This window comes from Coregonus clupeaformis, chromosome 34 (assembly GCF_020615455.1).
Source record: "Coregonus clupeaformis isolate EN_2021a chromosome 34, ASM2061545v1, whole genome shotgun sequence".
NCBI classification, from domain to species: Eukaryota; Metazoa; Chordata; class Actinopteri; order Salmoniformes; family Salmonidae; genus Coregonus; species Coregonus clupeaformis.
Genome location: NC_059225.1, coordinates 19,785,429 through 19,807,815, shown reverse-complemented (window position 1 = coordinate 19,807,815; position 22,387 = coordinate 19,785,429). Strand labels below are relative to the sequence as shown.

General features: G+C 44.2%; 1 protein-coding gene across 1 annotated transcript in view; it reads left to right on the top strand.

Annotated features, from left to right (window-relative positions):
* LOC121549750 (catenin delta-2-like) overlaps positions 1-22,387 on the top strand; it is a 347,253-nt gene that overhangs the window by 120,608 nt on the left and 204,258 nt on the right. The gene's annotated exons all lie outside the window — the stretch shown is intronic.

The window sequence follows — 22,387 nt, the reverse complement described above, 5'->3', positions numbered from 1 at the left end:
AATTATGAAATTAATTAGACATCGAATATCCCTTTGAGCATGGTGATGTTATTAATTACACTTTGGATGGTGTATCAATACACCCAGTCACTACAAAGATACAGGCATCCTTCCTAACTCAGTTGCTGGAGAGGAAGGAAACCGCTCAGGGGTTTCACCATTATGCTAATGGTGACTTTATGACAGTTACAGTTTAATGGCTGTGATGGAAGAAAACTGAGGATGGATCAACAACAATGTAGTTACTATACAATACTAACCTAAATGACAGAGTGAAAAGAAGGAAGCCTGTACATAATACAAATATTCTATAACATGCATCCTGTTTGCAACAAGGCACTAAAGTAATACTGTTTGTCCTGAATACAAAGTGTTATGTTTTGGGGCAAATCCAATCCAACACATTACCACTCTCCATATTTTCAAGCATATTGGTGGCTGCATCATGTTATGGGTATGCTTGTAATTGTTAAGGACTGGGGAGTTTTTCAGGATGAAAAAGAAACAGAATGGAGCTAAGCACAGGCAAAGTCCTAGAGGAAAACCTGTTTCAATCTGCTTTACACCAGACACTGGGAGATGAATTCACCTTTCCGCAGGCCAAATCTACACTGGAGTTGCATAGGGATGGATAGAAATGTACAGAATGGTTACCTGGAGGAAAATGGGGAAGGGTCATGCTTTTTTAATTTCAGTCAAGGGGAGGGTTTAGTATTTTTTTTATCTAAGCCAGGGGAGGGTCATGTAATTTGTAATTGATTAAATTTAAATATTTCAGTTTTTTAGCATTAGTTTCTTATTAGGCTATACACTGATCATACAAAACATTAAGGACACCTGCTCTTTCCATGACATAGACTGACCAGGTGAATCCAGGTGAACGCTATGATCCCTTATTGATGCCACTTGTTAAATTCACTTCAATCAGTATAGGGGAAGGGGAGGAGTGTCACGATCGTCTGAGGAAACGGACCAATACGCAGCGCGTGGAGTGAACATGATGACTTTATTAAATAAAAGCAACCACGAAAACAACAAACAAATGACGATAGTGAAGTCCTACAGTGACTATGACTGAACCTGGAACAAAAACCCACAATACCCACGAGAAAACACACAGTATAAATATGGCTCCCAATCAGAGATAACGAGCCGACAGCTGACACTCGTTACCTCCGATTGGGAGTCAATGACCAAACCTAGAAATAAACGTGACAGAAATGCAACCATAGAAAATCACCCAAAACCCAACAAAACACAATACACCCTGGCTCAAATATAAAAGTCCCGGAGCCAGAGTGTCACAGTACCCCCCCCTAAAGGTGCGAACTCCGGGCGCACCAGCATACAGTCTAGGGGAGGGTCTGGGTGGGCGTCTGTCCATGGTGGCGGCTCTGGCCCAGGTCGTGGTCCCCACCCCACCTTAGTCACTATCCGCTTCCGTAGCCCCCTCCACATGACCACCCCCCAACTAAACCCCACTGGATTAAGGGGCGGCACCGGACTAAGGGGCAGCACTGGACTAAGGGGCAGCACCGGACTAAGGGACAGTACCTGACTGAATGGCGGATCCTGGCTGGCTGGCTCTGGCGGATCCTGGCTGGACGGCTCTGGCTGATCCTGTCTGGCGGAAGGCTCTGGCTGATCCTGTCTGGCGGAAGGCTCTGGCTGATCCTGTCTGGCGGAAGGCTCTGGCTGATCCTGTCTGGCGGAAGGCTCTGGCTGATCCTGTCTGGCGGAAGGCTCTGGCTGATCCTGTCTGGCGGAAGGCTCTGGCTGATCCTGTCTGGCGGAAGGCTCTGGCTGATCCTGTCTGGCGGAAGGCTCTGGCTGATCCTGTCTGGCGGAGAGCTCTAGCGGCTCCGGTCTGGCGGACGGCTCTGAAGGCTCATGGCAGACGGGGCGGCTTTGCAGGCTCAGTACAGACGGGCAGTTCCTGCGGCGCTTGGCAGACGGACAGTTCAGACGGCGTTGGGCAGACGGGCAGTTCAGACGGCGTTGGGCAGACGGACAGTTCAGGCCCCGTTGGGCAGACGGCAGACTCTGGCCGTCTGAGGCGCATCGTAGGCCTGGTGCGTGGTGCCGGAACAGGAGGTACCGGGCTGAGGACACGCATCTCAGGGCTAGTGCGGAGAGAAGCAACAGGGCTTGCTGGACCCTGGGAACGCACATAACGCCTAGTGCGGAGAGCCGGAACAGGGCATGCTGGACCCTGGGGACTCACATAACGCCTAGTGCGGCGAGCCGGAACAGGGCATGCTGGACCCTGGGGACTCACATAACGCCTAGTGCGGGGAGAAGGAACAGGGCATGCTGGACCCTGGGGACGCACATAAGGCCTAGTGCGGAGAGCCGGAACAGGGCATGCTGGACCCTGGGGACTCACATAACGCCTAGTGCGGAGAGCCGGAACAGGGCATGCTGGACCCTGGGGACTCACATAACGCCTAGTGCGGAGAGCAGCAACAGGACGCACAGGACTCGGGGAACACACAGGAGGCTTGGTGCGTGGTGTAGGCACTGGTGGGAAAGGGCTGGCGACGCGCACCGTTTCCCTGGTGCGAGTGGCCGGAACAGGCCGGGCCGGGCTGGCGAAGCGCACCGTATCCCTGGTGCGTGGAGTAGGAACAGGCCGGGCTGGGCTGGCGACGCGCACCGTATCCCTGGTGCGTGGAGTAGGAACAGGCCGGGCTGAGCTGGCGACGCGCACCGTATCCCTGGTGCGAGTGGCCGGAACAGGCCGGGCCGGGCTGGCGAAGCGCACCCTATCCCTGGTGCGTGGAGCAGGAACAGGCCGGGCTGGGCTGGCGACGCGCACCGCATCCCCTGGTGCGAGTGGCCGGAACAGGCCGGGCCGGGCTGGCGTAGCACACCGTGGACCTGGTGCTTGGAGTAGGAACAGGCCGGTCCGTACCGGGAACACACACCACTGGCCTCAACCGAGGATCAGGAACGGGCCGGACCGGACTGGCAACACACATCAGTCTTTCACGCCGTGCACACACACTTCCCTCCCTCTACTGGCCAATGGCTCCCCGTACTCCGTTAGCCTTCTCTCCTTTTCTCCCTGTGGCAGCCTCCTGCTGCCCAGCCGCCCAAGCCATGTGCCCCCCCCCAAAAATTTTTTGGGGTTGCCTCCCGTCCTTCCGACGATGGCCCTGCCGATGCCGTTGCTCCTCTCGCCGTCGCCTCTCCACCGTCTCGTTCCATGGTCGGCGATCCATACCATCCAGGATCTCCTCCCAAGTCCAGAACCCTTTACCGTCCAACAGTTCCTCCCATGTCCAGACCCTTTGCTCCTGGACGCGCTGCTTGGTCCTTTTATGGTGGGTTTTTCTGTCACGATCGTCTGAGGAAACGGACCAATACGCAGCGCGTGGAGTGAACATGATGACTTTATTAAAGAAAGCACGTAACTACAAAACAAAAGACGATAGTGAAGTCCTACAGTGACTATGACTGAACCTGGAACAAAAACCCACAATACCCACGAGAAAACACACAGTATAAATATGGCTCCCAATCAGAGATAACGAGCCGACAGCTGACACTCGTTACCTCCGATTGGGAGTCAATGACCAAACCTAGAAATAAACGTGACAGAAATGCAACCATAGAAAATCACCCAAAACCCAACAAAACACAATACACCCTGGCTCAAATATAAAAGTCCCGGAGCCAGAGTGTCACAAGGAGACAGGTTAAAGAAGGATTTTTAAGCCTTGAGACAATTGAGACATGCGTGCCATTTAGAGGGTGAATGGGCAGACAGAAGATTTAAGTGCCTTTGAACGGGGTATGGTAGTAGGTGCCAGGCGCACCGGTTTGTGTCAAGAACTGCAACGCTGCTGGGTTTTTCATGATCAACAGTTTCCCGTGTGTATCAAGAATGGTCCACCACACAAATGACATCCAGCCAACTTGACATCCAGCCAACTGTGGAAAGCATTGGAGTCAACATGGGCCAGCATACCTGTGGAACGCTTTCGACACCTTGTAGAGTTCATGCCCCGACGAATTGAGGCTGTTCTGAGGGCAAAAGGGGGGGTGCAACTCAATATTAGGAAGGTGTCCTTAATATTTTGTACAGTAAGTGTATATTGATGTGTACCCGATGCCACCCCTCATCTCTGATTCAACTCTGGGAGTGCTATATCAAGGTCGCCTATAGGCTATTTAGTATGGTCTCAATCAAATTATCCATAGGCCATAGGCTATGAAGTGCATGCTCGGAGAAGCACAGAGCAAAGTTATATTTCTAAGATAGTTGATGGGATGGTGTAAATCAAACTAGGTAGCATAACACACTGTAATGGAAATTCCAACCCTGAGCCCCGGCCTGCTCTGCTCTTGCTGATCAAAAACGTGTTTGTGTGCTGCCTAACCAATGGCTGTGCTGTGTAGGCAGTTCAGGAGGAGAGTCAAAGGCTTCTTCTGAATATAATGTTTGATTTGGCTTAGTCCCAAAAAATGCACTATCTTGTGCCCGGACTAGCCTGTAGCCTATGTTTTGTTCAGTTTGAGAAGGAGAGCGCGCAGATGAGGAGGACCGGAGGTCAACTTTGATAGCTTGCTACTACTATAATTGATTTGATTAAAAACAATATGTTTCTTGACCATGATGTATTTATCAGAGTTATTGACCTCACAATAAGCCAGAATCGAGAAACTTACCTTGTGCTGCTGAAACTTGAAGCAGCAGCCGCAGCACAATCAATTGGAAATGGGACAGCTCATGGTGCTGAAAGTAGGCAAATTCGAGTAGGCATAACTCATTTCAACCGTCTTCATTTTAATTAGACTTTACTAACAACAATATGGCTTATTTAAGAAATAAGAGGTACTGTAAGTCTACCTGTTTGACAGAAGAAATTAGGCTATAGGCTGCTATATCCATAGATTTGTTGGTCAATTCCTCCACCCACCATGTACTCTTTAAATAGCCTACCTCGGTGTCAGTGAAGGGCTGTTAAGTTCAAACCAAGACTCAAATTGAGAGGGTATAAGAGGGTATGCCATAGGCCTACCTTTTTATTAAAGAAATGGAAAAAAGCACGTGTTAGCTAAAGATTTTGAAGAAAATAAAACTGATCCGATTATATAAAGTGATCTATAGCAGCGCGATGTTAGAAACAAACTTTATAATACCCGTGAAAGGCGTGACTCAGATGCATATAGATATATTGTTTCGTTTCTATGACATTCAGAGGCTGAGCTACAACCTTTTATAACCGAGGAGACAAGACATAGACTTTGCTTGGGAAGTAATCTAATTCTGTCACTATCAATTGATTAAGCTATTCACTTTCTGTACAACAGAATATGTTTAAACCCAGACAGCTTTTAGGGACCTTCTCTCGTTGGGTTAAGCCACGGAAGAAGAGTAGCTAGAAGTTAAAGCTTACATTTTTCTACTCTGTCTGGGGTGGAAAGGTAGGTCTAACTTTTGAAAGTACCATGCTCAGATTCCTAATGACGTCTCAGATGTAATTATTTGTAAATAGGGACAGTTTTGTTGCAAACAAGACACACTGTTTTGGCATTGGAGAAATATGATAAGATGAACACATAGGCATATTTCTCTGTCCATTCTTAGCCTGTCATTTCTGTAATTTGTGAAGTATTAAAAAAGATTATGCTAATATCTAAAATGACGTAGAATTGCATGAAATATTTCTAAAAGGCAATTTTTTCTCTGACCTACAAATACAATGATATATTAATGCAATGCTTTTACTATAAAGGAGATCTTTCCATCCCTACTCTTGTCCACAGTGGTCTGCGAACCCACAACCTTCTGGCCCGCAGCCCTGTGCACGATCAATATTCCTACGTTGCCTGTATAATGCTTACAGGACAAAGAACAGTTTCTAAAACTGCATATCTAAGGCTGGTCTGTCCAAGAAGCAGTGGCGATTTTAGCATGTAAATCTTGGTGGGGCATACTCAACACAACACGAAACAATACATTAATTGCACTATAACGTTGACAAACGGTGCCCACAAACTGTTAGGGCCTACATAAAGCTGTCCCAACAGCAGAGCCTTCATTTCAGCACCATGGAGTGAATCCTTACCACCGCTACACCAGTGTGATGGGTGATTTGAAGGAGTCAGGCGGAGGAGGGTAAATCACAGAATAACAGGATTTATTCCAGAATACAGAGTACGCAGTAAAGCGTCAAAACAGTCCAGTGCGCAAAACAGGCGCACTGGAACCAACAAGGCAATATGGGGAAAAATAACCCGGCGATACAAAATACAAGGAGCTCCACCGAGCTTCACTATCCTCACAATAAACAATCACACAAAGACAAGGGGGCAGAGGGAACACTTATACAGGTACTGATGAGGAGATATGAACCAGGTGTGTGTAATAAACAAGACAAAACAAATGGAATGATGAGATGAGGAGTGGCAGTGGCTAGAAGGCCGGTGACGACGAACGCCGAAGCCTGCCCGAACAAGGAGAGGAGGCAGCCTTGGAGGAAGTCGTGACAACCTGGCTATCAGCGGAGCCTTGTCTGGCAGTGAAACAGTTCATTCAGCCTCATTTGCTGCCTTAAAAAAACAAATGTAGCTGATATGGCTGACTTCCTTAAACAAATGTAGTTTATACTGACGTTTTTTTAAACGAATGTTAGAATTTAGAGTATTTTGTGTAGATCGTTGACAAAAAATGACAATTAAATCAATTTTATTCCCACTTTAACACAACAAAATGTGGAAAAAGTCAAGGGGTGTGAATACTTTCTGAAAGTACTGTATATGATGTATGTGCCCGCTCTCCCCTACACACCCACACATTGACATTCAGTGCACTTTCACTCTCCTAATCCATGGAAAAAACATTAAGTTGACAAATGTATTTGTCTCTCCATAGTTTCAGCTGACCTTTTGCTTTCCTCTTATTCAACGCTGTGTGTATCTATAGGTGTGTGTGTGTGTGGATGTGTATGTGTTTGTCATTGGAGGCTGGTGGGAGGAGCTATAGGAGGACGGGCTCATTGTAATGGCTGGAATGGAATTAATGGAAGGGAGTCAAACATGTGGTTTCCATATGTTTGATACCGTTCCATAAATACCATTCCAGCCATTACAATGAGCCCGTCCTCCTATAGCTCCTCCCACCAGCCTTCACAGGTGTGGATGTGTGTGTGTGTGTGTGTGTGTGTGTGTGTGTGTATGTGTGTGTGTGTGTGTGGGTGTGTATGTGTGAACTTCACTAATCCATCACAACAAACGCTTGTGAGTGTCATTGGATTTCTGGCCTTTAGGGACCTGATGTGTTTCCTGTTACTAACGGGGATGTCAAATCAAATCAAATGTTATTTGTCACATGCGCCGAATACAACAGGTGTAGACTTTACAGTGAAATTCTTGTTTACAAGCCCTTTTACAACAACGCAGTGTTCAAAAGTATGAAAATTAGCAAATGAAAATATAAAATAATAACACAATAAATATAAATAACGAGGCTATATACAAGGAGGACTGTTACCGAGTCAATGTGCAGGGGTACGAGCTAGTTGAGGTAATTCAGGTAATATGTAGGTAGGGGTAAAAGTGACTAGACAATCAGGATAGATAATAAACAGATTAGCATCAGCGTATGTGAAGAGTGTGAAACTGTGCGTGTGATGTCAATATGCATGTGTGTGTTTCTTTTGTGAGCGTATGTAGTGGGGGGTGGACCATTCTTGATACACACAGGAATCTGTTGAGCGTGAAAAACCCAGCAGCGTTGCAGTTCTTGACACAAACCGGTGCACCTGGCACCTACTACCATACCCTGTTCAAAGGCACTTGAATATTTTGTCTTGCCCATTCACCCTCTGAATGGCACACATACACAATCTATGTCTCAATTGTCTCAAGGCTTAAAAATCATTATTTAACCTGTCTCCTCCACTTCATCTACACTGATTTGAAGTGAATTTAACAAGTGACATCAATAAGGGATAATAGCTTTCATCTGGATTCACATGGTCAGGTGTTCCTAATGTTTTGTGCACTCAGAATACTGTACATACACAATAGGCCTACTACCAAACAAGGCCTGATACTGCAAAGATAAGCAGAAATATGCCAGAGCATCGTGACTATTAACGAAGATTGCTAAAAGACACACTTGCAAGATGCAAAAAAACACACATTTAGCAGGCACTCTTATCCACAGCGACTTACAGGACCAATTTGGGTTGTGCCTTGCTCAAGGGCACATCGGTAGATTTGTTCACCTAGTCGGCTCAGGGATTTGAACCACTTAGACTACCTGCTGCCGCACACACACACACACACACACACACACACACACACACACACACACACACACACACACACACACGTTATGTTATTCTATCCTCGTGGGGACCTAAAATGTATTTCCATTCAAAATCCTATTTTCCCTAAACTTAACTATAACCTTAACCCAAACCCTAAACCGAAACCTAACTCCTAACCCTAAATCTAACCACTAACCCCTTACCCTAACCCTAATTCTAACCCTAACCCTAATTGTAACCCTAACCTGAAACCTAACCCCTAAGCTTAAAATAGCATTTGTCCTCATGGGGACGTGGGAAATATCCCCACGAGGGAGAATTTTCCTTGTTTTACTAGAAGAACCAACACACACACACACACACACACACACACACACACACACACACACACACAGTCTTACAGAGTCTAGGACACAGAGCCGCAATGGCATTTAGGCAGTGACATTTGCAGGTGACATTTTGTCTCTCTCCAAACCCACAGTCACAGAGTGTGAACCCAATCTCAATCTCCTCTCTGCCATCCCGGCTCAACACACCGGCTCTAATACTGACGGAGAGGAAGAAAGGAAAGTTCTGAATCTGAGGTCCTGTTCAGGCTGAGTAGCTGCCATCGCTGTTATTATATCCTCACATTCTACTGTCTTATAAAAGATAGTCTGGAAATGACGTCGTCTGGATGGTCTATTGGAGTGTGGTGCTTACACTTTGTGTGTTTAATGTATGTTAGTGCCTTTGGATAAAAGTGTCTGCTAAATTAACATACTTGTATCATTATGGATGTGTTTGGTTTTGCCAATAGCTAGTTCGTGTACCACTGTGGCTCTGTATCATGTCAGGGTCACATAGTACTGCATTGGGAAGTTGCTAATATAGAGTCTGGTTCCTCTCAAGGTTTCTGAACTTTGTCATCGTTGTCTTGGCTTGCTGTTTGGGAGTGTAGGTAACGTTTTAGTGGCTTGCTGTTTGGGAGTGTAGGTAACGTTTTAGTGGCTTGCTGTTTGGGAGTGTAGGTAACGTTTTAGTGGCTTGCTGTTTGGGAGTGTAGGTAACGTTTTAGTGGCTTGCTGTTTGGGAGTGTAGGTAAAGTTTTAGTGGCTTGCTGTTTGGGAGTGTAGGTAAAGTTTTAGTGGCTTGCTGTTACTTTTGTGACAAATGCATTTGTGGAGGGTGACACCATATCAAACTCACAGTTGAGTAATGTGATATTACATTGTCTACTTCACCACATTAGGAAAACCCTTCAGTTATCTCTAGTTAGGAACTACAAAATACATAGACACTTTTCTTGAGTTTGTTTTTCTGCTCTGTAACGGTAGAGGGTTAACTTTTTCTGTCTTTGTTGGAAACCAGACAGCATGGAGGCCTGCTGTTGTTTCTCCAGTTCCCCTGGCTATAGAGAGGAAAGTGTGTGTGTGTGTGTGTGTGTGTGTGTGTGTGTGTGTGTGTGTGTGTGTGTGTGTGTGTGTGTGTGCGTGTGTTGTTAGGTCCCCTGGCGAGTTAGAGAGGAGTTTGTGTTTGTCTAGCATTGTTTGTTTATGAAGGGGCTCTTAAATTGGCTACTAAACAGAGCATAGAGAGACAGGCATGGAGGGATGGAGGGAGGGGAAGAGAGAGAGAGAGAGAGAGGGGGGGATACAGAGAGAGAGAGAGAGCGAGCGAGAGAAAGAGAGAGATTCAAAGAAGGTTTGGGTAACAGGGCCTTCCATGATCTTAATTAGACTATTCATCACATAGAAATGATAAAGCACTCTATTGTTCAATTTCAGTATCCACACAAAACACACGCACACACTCAAACAATATTATCAACAGCTCTGTTATGTCTAACTCTGTATGTCTACCAGTGTTGCGTTTGAGACCACCTAAAGCGAGACCGATACAAGACCAAGACCGGAGCAAATCGAGTCCGAGTCAAGACCATGATTGTAATTTTGTAAAATCACCATCATAATAAGAGTTAAAAATGTCCAGTAGTTCTGTGTTCATATTTCAGAACAACATATGGATTCTTTAGAAATTCAGAATAGTGAAAAAATGCATGCTGAGGGAAAATAGAACCACTCTACAAATGATTACTGACCCAAACACAGTGAGGAACACATCCTATAAAATAATGATTATAATAATAATAATAATAATAATAATATTATTTTCAATGACGTTCTCATTTAAGCTCTTCAGTTTTTGTTGGAAAGGAAAACTGAAGAGAAAAAAATATCCAATCAGGATTTTTCTTTGCTTGTCTCTGGGGAGATAAATCTAGCTAGATAAGTCAGCCATTGGCTAGGCCATCAGATGCTAGATTAAGGCATCTGCCATTCAACTGTATTAGGGCACAATTTTGGAGTGACAGTGGAATCAACCAATCAAATTTTGACTTAATGAGAGGGACCATTTTTACAAAAATTTATGGAAACTTCTGCCTTCTTGAAGGACAACAGGTCACTGCGCAATAGCGAGCAGTAGTTTTCCCACGGTCTAGCTAGCTAGCTTTTGTTGTCGGCTAGTTTGCAGCGGCTGCAGCAGGTGTTATCAAAGAGGATGTTGTTGCTAATTTGTTAGCTTCTCCCTTTTCAAGAATAACGTTCAACAAGAAGTTAAGTTTCAAATGATCATCATCTGGTGAGTGGAACTGTGTTTTTTATTGCAGCGTGCTTGCTGTGGTTAGCCATCTCTTTGAAAATAACTGATGTGAGTGAAACATTGTTGCATTTCAACTGGAACTGACAGCATTTGAGCAACATATACACCCCCAGAAAGAATATGATACTTAAAAAAATACTATTCTGACAAGCGACCACTTAGATATAGTCATTTTCACGTTTTCATAAATTCTTAGAATGTTTGGGAATTATGTATACTAAGGCATTTGTGAAAATTCTATAGCAATATAGAGTGGGAAAGCAGCCAATTAATAGACACTGCAGTAAATAAAACCGAATAAAAACATCTGTCTTGTCCAGGACCGGAGTCTACACAGACCGGTTCGCTATAGACAATCAGAGCTACAGTAGACCTTTATACAAACAAGCCATTTGCCACACGGGCCTGCCATCATTCATTTTGAACTGGACTGTGTGTTTACAGTCAGTTGCAACAGCGCGGCTTTAGATCATTAGAACGCATTTGCCAAAAGCCGCAAAATATACCTGAATGGATTTCTGCAAATAAAGAACTTTACATTTGGGAATTTTACAGTCCTATTGATTAAACAACCATGAAAAGGTAGGCTCTCTCCCTCAGTTATGCACATCAATGACATCAAGATCAACAACTAATGCTAGCCAGAGCAAGATGAGCTGAAATGTAATGAAGGAACATTAGATAAACCCTCTCAAACATTTTCAGCTAGTTGGCTGTAAAAATTGCACTGATAAACGATGGGGAATTGTAGCCTCCTCGTCTTTCTGCAGCAGGCCTGCTAATGCATGCTTGTCCCAGGCAAGCACCCAAGCAAACTGGCTAAAGTTGGCTTGTTTGCTAGCTAGCTACTTCCGGACACAAATGAGAGAACACCTCACTCTGACCCTTTTACTCACTGTAGCAGAGCTGGTTAGGCTGTTTAAATGTTATCTAGAGCATTCTTGACTGCGTTTGCAAATTCACACTGGCTATCTACTCCAGATTCAGAGCACTCTCGTCTGAGTGTGCCAGAGCGCAGATCAACTGATGAATTTACGAACGTGCAACACCTGCTGAATATGACCGGGGTCAGTAAACGTAGGCAAAAAAAGTAATAGTTAGCAAGAGATATGCTAACTATATAACAGTCGTTCAGGTTCTTGCTAGCTAACCAAATGACACCTGCATCTTTAGCTGTGTACAGCCACCGAAAAACGATATGAGGGGAAAAAGTCAGTCACACACCCACTCCTCCAATGACATGACATCCTCCTAGCAGCTAGCTAGCGATCTAGCTAACGTTAGGCTCCGTGTTTTTAGCTTGCGACATAAGAAGCTACGGTAGCCTATTAGCCACGTTATAATAATAATAATAACGTTATGACTGACTTGTGATCATTCCCCTTGCTAGTTTGATTGTATTGACATTCCCAGCCTTAGTTACATAAGGTCTGTTTTTGTTCAGAATATTGAGTCATTGAAACTGAAACAGTGCATCCCGAATGGAGGCAGCAAACAATGTACCAGGCCAGCTGTGATTTACAACCTGATAGCCATATTTTTGGGACTACCAAGAAATGTATTGGTGAATTATATGAATAATTCATTGAACTGCATCCATGTATTCTGCCAACAATGCCTTAGCGTGCGTCATGGAACGTTGAGTCAAATATAAACTATTTTTAAAATCTCTTATCAAGTTGGGTTTGTAGCATAAACTGGGAATTTGATATTTTTTACTGTAATTATGATTGTCTTTTTCTTTCATATCTGCAAAGTAGTTAAAACGCTGTCATTTTCACTCTCAAAATCACACTATTTTTTAATAGAAAAAACACAAAACTGTTATGGTCTAGTCCAGAACAATGCTTAACCACATCAATCTGAATGGGTGGGCCTGTCAGGGCCTGGCTCCCCAGTGGGTGGACCTCTATCCACCCAGGCCCATCCATGTCTACGCCCCTGATGCAAGCAGGCATGATGACAATTGCGCATCAAATAGCCTACTAACCAACACTTCGGACTAAACTTTTTCAATACCTGGTTTGCATACCCATTGTTGCCTTAGTTAGCATTTACTGGTAGATATCATATGTTGAAACGTCTTTCCTACCCTACCGGCTACAGATGTCATTCTTCTGTGAGCTGCTCCATGCCAAAACCAGCTGAGCTGCACACTCTTGCTGCCTGCAGATGATATTCCGCTCAAACTAGGCTATGTTTGCGGCGCTCATGTGAATATACTTCACGTTCTTTGCGAGTGTGTAGGCTACTTTGTGCATGATTTCTCTATTGTACTACATAATTGATAAGTCGTATACCTCCACTACACTACTTTGATATGCATCAGTAGGGAGTAAGAAGTGAGTATAAGCAATACCCACTAAAATACAATAGCATATACACTCCACTACACCACTGGTCCTTTGTGTTTTACAAAAAGTGCACCCTCCTAGTGCGCTGGTATTATGGTTGCTGTCCTTTCAGAATCACAAAGCTGTCACACACTGAAGGCCTATAGGTTCGCCACTGCGCAAACATGTCTATAATATATATAAAGGCTATTAAGATATTAATGTTTTAAGAAAGGAGTGTATATATTTGGCCTGGCGAAGCGGTTTTATGCGCTGACTGAAAGGAAGCTGATAATTAAGTGTTTTACTCCGCTGTTCTCGGGAAGAAATTATGAGTCCTCACTGTCCGAGACCGAGTCAAGACCGAATACAACTGTATCTGACACCGAGACAAGACCGAGACACTCAAAATGTCTTGAATACTACACAACACTGATGTCTACCATTCCCCTCGCGCCCACTCTCCATCCCTCTTTACCTCTATCCCTCCATCCTTCCTTCCATCCCTCCTTCCCTACCTCACTATCTCTCACTGTCTGTGTATTCCCTCTCCCTACCTCTTCCTCCTTCCTCTGTTCTCTGTAGTTGTTGCCACACTCTTTAGAAAAAAGGTTTCCAAAAGGGTTCTTTGGCTGTCCCCATAGGAGAACCCTTTTTGGTTCCAGGTAGAACTCTTTTGGGTTCCATGTAGAACCCCTGGGGAAAGGGTTCTACATGGAACCCAATAGGGTTCTACCTGGAACCAAAAGGGTTCTCCTTGAAACCAAAAAGGGTTATTCAAAGGTTTCTCCTATGGGGACAGCCGAAGAACCCTTTTAGATTCTAGATAGCACCTTTTTTTCTAAGAGTGCAGACCTATTAGAATGAGCTTCTCATAATTGTAGGAGAGCAGAGAGAGCGGTATGACAGAGCGAGAGAGACAGAGAGAGCGAGAGAGCATGAGTAGGAGAGGAGTGAAGAGTTCCTCTGTACAATTTAACACGCTGACACAGGCTGTCTGTCTGTCTGACATCTCTTGAATGTTTGTGTGTCTGGTCTAATAGAACACAGCCTCAGGCCCTTATCAACAATCCTTCTCTCTCTTTTCTCTTTCTATCTCTCTCTCTCTCTCTCTCTCTCTCTCTCTCTCTCTCTCTCTCTCTCTCTCTCTCTCTCTCTCTCTCTCTCTCTCTCTCTCTCTCTCTCTCTCTATTTCCCAGGTGCCTGTAATGATTTTACCTATAAATTATTAAGACCAAATACTTCAAAGTGTTGCTGTATTTGTGTGTAGACAGACAGACAGACAGACAGACAGACAGACAGACAGAACTAAGTGTTCTCTAACCGTTTCCTTGTCTTACAGGCCCTAGGGCTGGTAACAGTACACTTCACTACACTATTCAGTAACAGACATGAACTTAACATGAAGCAAAACAGAATCACAAAGTGTTTACGTGTACTCTTTTAATGGTTCTCCTCGGGGACCCCCAGACATTTCACAATTTTGAGGTAGCCCTGAACTAGCTCACCTGATTGAAGTGGTCAAGGGCTTGAAACCTATATAACTACACAAAAGAAGACAGTGGAGGGCGCAGAGGAAGAGTCAATCAATCAATTTTATTTTATATAGCCCTTCTTACATCAGCTAATATCTCGAAGTGCTGTACAGAAACCCAGCCTAAAACCCCAAACAGCTAGTAATGCAGGTGTAGAAGCACGGTGGCTAGGAAAAACTCCCTAGAAAGGCGAAAACCTAGGAAGAAACCTAGAGAGGAACCAGGCTATGAGGGGTGGCCAGTCCTCTTCTGGCTGTGCCGGGTGAAGATTATAACAGAACCATGCCAAGATGTTCAAAAATGTTCATAAGTGACAAGCATGGTCAAATAATAATCAGGAATAAATCTCAGTTGGCTTTTCATAGCCGATCATTAAGAGTTGAAAACAGCAGGTCTGGGACAGGTAGGGGTTCCATAACCGCAGGCAGAACAGTTGAAACTGGAATAGCAGCAAGGCCAGGCGGACTGGGGACAGCAAGGAGTCACCACGGCCGGTAGTCCCGACGTATGGTCCTAGGGCTCAGGTCTCTCAGTTGGCTTTTCATAGCCGATCATTAGGAGTTGAAAACAGCAGGTCTGGGACAGGTAGGGGTTTCGTAACCGCAGGCAGAACAGTTGAAACTGGAATAGCAGCAAGGCCAGGCGGACTGGGGACAGCAAGGTGTCATCATGCCCGGTAGTCCTGACGTATGGTCCTAGGGCTCAGGTTCTCAGAGAGAAAGAGAGAACGAGAGAATTAGAGAGAGCATACTTAAATTCACACAGGACACTGGATAAGACAGGAGAAGTACTCCAGGTATAACCAACTAACCCCAGCCCCCCGACACATAAACTACTGCAGCATAAATACTGGAGGCTGAGACAGGAGCGGTCCGGAGACACTGTGGCCCCATCCGAAGAAACCCCCGGACAGGGCCAAACAGGAAGGATATAACCCCACCCACTCTGCCAAAGCACAGCCCCCGCACCACTAGAGGGATATCCTCAACCACCAACTTACAATCCTGAGACAAGGCCGAGTATAGCCCACAGAGGTCTCCACCACAGCACAAACCAAGGGGGGCGCCAACCCAGACAGGAAGATCACGTCAGTAACTCAACCCACTCAAGTGACGCACCCCTCCCAGGGACGGCATGAAAGAGCACCAGCAAGCCAGTGACTCAGCCCCTGCAACAGGGCTAGAGGCAGAGAACCCCAGTGGAGAGGGGAACCGGCCTGGCAGAGACAGCAAGGGCTGTTCGTTGCTCCAGAGCCTTTCCGTTCACCTTCACACTCCTGGGCCAGACTACACTCAATCATATGACCTACTGAAGAGATAAGTCTTCAGTAAAGACTTAAAGGTTGAGACCGAGTCTGCGTCTCTCACATGGGTAGGCAGACTGTTCCATAAAAATGGAGATCTATAGGAGAAAGCCCTGCCTCCCGCTGTTTGCTTAGAAATTCTAGGGACAATTAGGAGGCCTGCGTCTTGTGACCGTAGCGTACGTATTGGTATGTACGGCAGGACCAACTCGGAAAGATAGGTAGGAGCAAGCCCATGTAACGCTTTATAGGTTAACAGTAAAACCTTGAAATCAGCCCTTGCCTTAACAGGGAAGCCAGTGTAGGGAAGCTAGCACTGGAGTAATATGATCAAATTTCTTGGTTCTAGTCAGGATTCTAGCAGCCGTATTTAGCACTAACTGAAGTTTATTTAGTGCTTTATCCGGGTAGCCGGAAAATAGAGCATTGCAGTAGTCTAACCTAGAAGTAACAAATGCATGGATTAATTTTTCTGCATCATTTTTGGACAGAAAATTTCTGATTTTTGCAATGTTACGTAGATGGAAAAAAGCTGTCCTTGAAACAGTCTTGATATGTTCGTCAAAAAGAGAGATCAGGGTCAAGAGTAACGCTGAGGTCCTTCACAGTTTTATTTGAGACGACTTTACAACCATCAAGATGAATTGTCAGATTTAACAGAAGATCTCTTTGTTTCTTGGGACCTAGAACAAGCATCTCTGTTTTGTCCGAGTTTAAAAGTAAAAGTTTTCAGCCATCCACTTCCTTATGTCTGAAACACAGGCTTCTAGCGAGGGCAATTTTGGGGGCTTCACCATGTTTCATTGAAATGTACAGCTGTGTGTCATCCGCATAGCAGTGAAAGTTAACATTATGTTTTCGAATAACATCCCCAAGAGGTAAAATATATAGTGAAAACAATAGTGGTCCTAAAACGGAACCTTGAGGAACACCGAAATGTACAGTTGATTTGTCGGAGGACAGACCATTCACAGAGACAAACTGATATCTTTCCGACAGGTAAGATCTAAACCAGGCCAGAACTTGTCCGTGTAGACCAATTTGGGTTTCCAGTCTCTCCAAAAGAATGTGGTGATCGATGGTGTCAAAGGCAGCACTAAGGTCTAGTAGCACGAGGACAGATGCAGAGCCTCGGTCTGACGCCATTAAAAGGTCATTTACCACCTTCACAAGTGCAGTCTCAGTGCTATGATGGGGTCTAAAACCAGACTGAAGCATTTCGTATACATTGTTTGTCTTCAGAAAGGCAGTGAGTTGCTGCGCAACAGCTTTTTCTAAAATGTTTGAGAGGAATGGAAGATTCGATATAGGCCGATAGTTTTTTATATTTTCCGGGTCAAGGTTTGGCTTTTTCAAGAGAGGCTTTATCACTGCCACTTTTAGTGAGTTTGGTACACATCCGGTGGATAGAGAGCTGTTTATTATGTTCAACATAGGAGGGCCAAGCACAGGAAGCAGCTCCTTCAGCAGTTTAGTAGGAATAGGATCCAGTATGCAGCTTGAAGGTTTAGAGGCCATGATTATTTTCATCATTGTGTCAAGAGATATAGTACTAAAACACTTAAGTGTCTCTCCCGATCCCAGGCCCTCGCAGAGCTGTGCAGATCCAGGACAGCTAAGCCCTGGAGGAATACGCAGATTCAAAGAGGAGTCCGTAATTTGCTTTCTAATGGTCATGATCTTTTCCTCAAAGAAGTTCATGAATTTAGTGAAAGCCATCCTCTCTTGGGGAATGCTGCTTTTTAGTTAGCTTTGCAACAGTATCAAAAAGAAATTTTGGATTATTCTTATTTTCCTCGATTAAGTTGGAAAAGTAGGATGATCGAGCAGCAGTGAGGGCTCTTCGGTACTGCACGGTACTGTCTTTCCAAGCTAGTCGGAAGACTTCCAGTTTGGTGTGGCGCCATTTCCGTTCCAATTTCCTGGAAGCTTGCTTCAAAGCTCGGGTATTTTCTGTATACCAGGGAGCTAGTTTCTTATGACAAATGTTTTTCGTTTTTAGGGGTGCAACTGCATCTAGGGTATTGCGCAAGGTTAAATTGAGTTCCTCAGTTAAGTGGTTAACTGATTTTTGTCCTCTGACGTCCTTGGGTAGGCAGAAGGAGTCTGGAAGGGCATCAAGGAATTTTTGTGTTGTCTGAGAATTTATAGCACGACTTTTGATGCTCCTTGGTTGGGGTCTGAGCAGATTATTTGTTGCGATTGCAAACGTAATAAAATGGTGGTCCGATAGTCCAGGATTTTGTGGAAAAACATTAAGATCTACAACATTTATTCCATGGGACAAAACTAGGTCCAGAGTATGACTGTGGCAGTGAGTAGGTCCAGAGACATGTTGGACAAAACCCACTGAGTCGATGATGGCTCCGAAAGACTTTTGGAGTGGGTCTGTGGACTTCTCCATGTGAATATTAAAATCACCAAAAATTAGAATATGATCTGCTATGACTACAAGGTCTGATAGGAATTCAGGAAACTCAGAGAGGAACGCTGTATATGGCCCAGGAGGCCTGTAAACAGTAGCTATAAAAAGTGATTGAGTAGGCTGCATAGATTTCATGACTAGAAGCTCAAAAGATGAAAACGCCATTTTTTTTTTTGTAAATTTAAATTTGCTATCGTAAATGTTAGCAACACCTCCGCCCTTGCGGGATGCACGGGGAATATGGTCACTAGTGTAACCAGGAGGTGAGGCCTCATTTAACACAGCAAATTCATCAGGCTTAAGCCATGTTTCAGTCAGGCCAATCACAGAGTGTAGGAGAGGTAGAGTGTAGGAGAGGTAGAGTGTAGGAGAGGTAGAGTGGAGGAGAGGAAGAAGAGGAAATTATTTCATTGACATTGTTTTGTATGCATGAGATCAAGGGAAGAGAGTAACCTTATTACCAGTCAGGTCTGCTCTATACCAAATTAGCATACCCCCTGAGTCTCTTCCCTGTTTCACACCTGGTAGTTTGGTGGATGGGACTACCAGCTCTCTGTAACCTAGAGGGCAACCAGTGGGTCCGTCTCCTTTATACCATGTTTCTTGACCTTAACGAGAAGTTTGACTTTAAACCGTTTTTATAGTTTCAATATGTCCAAATTGTGTTTTTTTATCCTAATTGAATATTGTATGAATATTGTATATATATTACTGTAAATATTGATCACATTCCTTGTATATGATCATATATTTTGCTACATTGAATGTTAATATTGTGAACCTATGTTATATATTTTTTACCTCCTGTTTCAGGAAGTGATGTCACTGAGAACTGCCCCTATATATAGGACCTTCCACCCCCACCTGTGATATGGATGCCTGATGAAGACCTAAGGGTCGAAACGTTGTTATAAATATCACCTGGGAGCATGAGCAGCAGTGTGCTGCGTTTTCCTTTCTGTTTTTCATTAGCTGCAGATTGACCACTTTACTCTGATGACCTAACACCAGGGGGACTCTGTCCTGAATGGGAAATAGGACTCATTAAAGGACTCTATTACCACCCACAGTGACACCAGATTTAGTTTTATAAACAGAAGCGTTGACAATTTACTCTTCATCTCAAACACAATTAACTGTCATTTCACCCCAGATGCACTTGCCATTTCCAACCACTTCTACACTCCTGTTGCTGTGAAAGAAGTTGTGAACTCGTATGTGTTTGTGTGTGTTTAGTGCATCAGTGCGTGTGCGTGTGTATACGTGAGCGTGTGTGTGTGTTGGAGGAGTCACTGGGCTGATGAGCGATGTAAGAGGGGTTTCTGGGGGATTCTACTGTTGCTATAGCGACATTTGGGGCTAGCTGTACTGCTGTTCTATTCAGCTCTGGTAGACACACAACCTTACGTTACTCACAAAGTGTGTTGGAATTCAACCCTGTTCTCTTTCATGTGCACACACACATACAAACTCACACACAGACGTGAAGGCAGGGTCGCGCAATGCAGATCACAGAGGACTATTCTAAACTCATGCCTATGGTGCATGTGCTGGTAAATCTAGGCTAAGGACGTTGTTTGGGTCTGAGATTTGAGGGAATGAGGGAATGTTTTTGGGGGGAATAAACATCAAGTGCTTTTAGTTTGACACTTTTCCTGACTGATGTTCCTCTTAGATGATAGTAGAGTTAAGATTTTGAATAGTCGTTTATTTCTGGTCTGTTTGCATTTTGAGCTTTGTTTTTTGATTGTAGTTTGAGCTTTCTCTCGTCTTTGTCTCGATTAATCTCTTAAGGACCGGACCCTTTTTTTCAATTTTCGCCTAAAATGACATATCCAAATCGAACTGCCAGTAGCTCAGGACCTGAAGCAAGGATATGCATATTCTTGATACCATTTGAAAGGAAACACTTTGACGTTTGTGGAAATGTGAAATTAATTTAGGAGAATATAACACATTAGATCTGGTAAAAGATAATACAAACAAAAAAACAGGCGTTTTTATTTTATTTATTTTTTATCATCTTTGAAATGCAAGAGAAAGGCCACAATATAATATTGCAGTTTAGGCGCAATTTAGATGTTTCCCACTAGATGGCAGCAGTGTGTGTGCAAAGTTTCAGATTGATCCAGTGAAGCATTGCAATACTGGACTATTTTGTATGAAGTCTTCCCAAATGTGCCGAATTGGTCAATTGATACATTTTCAAGTACATAACTATAGAGAACATACAAAAATGATATGGTAATACATACACATGTCATACATGATGGATCATTAGCTTATACACTAACTTTCACACATGTAGATGGCCGGGTGTGGAGCCAGAGACAGCAGGGGTTCAAACTGTAGAACCCAGTTCCTACATTTGAAAATAAAAAATTGATTTTATCAAACAAAACTATGCTACATTTTATCTCTGGGACCCTCAGGATGACAAATCAGAGCAAGATTACTGAATGTAAGTACATTATTTATCTTCAGAGGTGAATGTATCAAACCAGTTGCCGTGATACGTTTTTTGTTGTTGTGCACTCTCCTCAAACAATAGCATGGCATTTTTTCACTGTAATAGCTACTGTAAATTGGACAGTGCAGTTAGATTAACAAGAATTTAAGCTTTCTGCCCATATAAGACATGTCTATGTCCTGGAAAGTTTGCTGTTACTTACAACAGTCATGCTAATCAAATTAGCGCACGTTAGCTCAACCGTCCTGTATACGGGACACCGATCCCGTAAAGGTTAAAGGAAAGGAGAAAGGTGAGGAACAGAGGAAAGTAGAGGGGAGGTGAGGAATGGTGAAAAGACAGGAGAGAGAATAGAGGTGTGACAAAGTAGAGGCATGGAGAGGAAAGCAGAGGAGAGGTGGTGAGAGGAGATGAGGGTAGAGTGGAGGATAGGGATTTGCGCTGGGGGTGTACTGGGCTGATGTGTTGGAGTCGGGAGGAAGAGAAAGGATTTGGGGTGGGTGTGAGATTTCAGGGGTGGGGGTGAGATTTCAGATTGTGGCAGGGGATCAACTCATTCACCCCCCCAAATGGCTTTCAAAAACCTATTTCACACATACACACACACATACACACAAACCCATTCACAGACGTAGAGATCAGTGCACTATCGATCTGCTTCTGGCCGTGATTAAACCAAATACACACACACACACACACACACAGGTCGGTCTCCTGTGAGAGCCTCATCAGTCTGGGTTGTAGATGATGGCTTTGGAGACTGATATGAATGACTACCATTATGCCACTTAACCACCTAATGCATCAGCTGCTGCAATCCACACACATGCACAGGCACACACACACACGCACACACACGCATGCACATTTGGACGCAATACTCCCCTTGAAGACTTTCCGAGTAGAAAAGCCCTTACATTGTCAAGACTGACCTATGAGCTACAGTGGGGGAAAAAAGTATTTAGTCAGCCACCAATTGTGCAAGTTCTCCCACTTAAAAAGATGAGAGAGGCCTGTAATTTTCATCATAGGTACACGTCAACTATGACAGACAAAATTAGAAAAGAAAATCCAGAAAATCACATTGTAGGATTTTTAATGAATTTATTTGCAAATTATGGTGGAAAATAAGTATTTGGTCAATAACAAAAGTTTCTCAATACTTTGTTATATACCCTTTGTTGGCAATGACACAGGTCAAACGTTTTCTGTAAGTCTTCACAAGGTTTTCACACACTGTTGCTGGTATTTTGGCCCATTCCTCCATGCAGATCTAATATGACCCCACTATGGAAATAGGAGACTCCCACAAACACGATGGTGTTCTTAGTTTTGCTCTAAGACCTGAAGGTAACCCATCTGAAGGTAACCCATACAAATAAATGTAAGTATG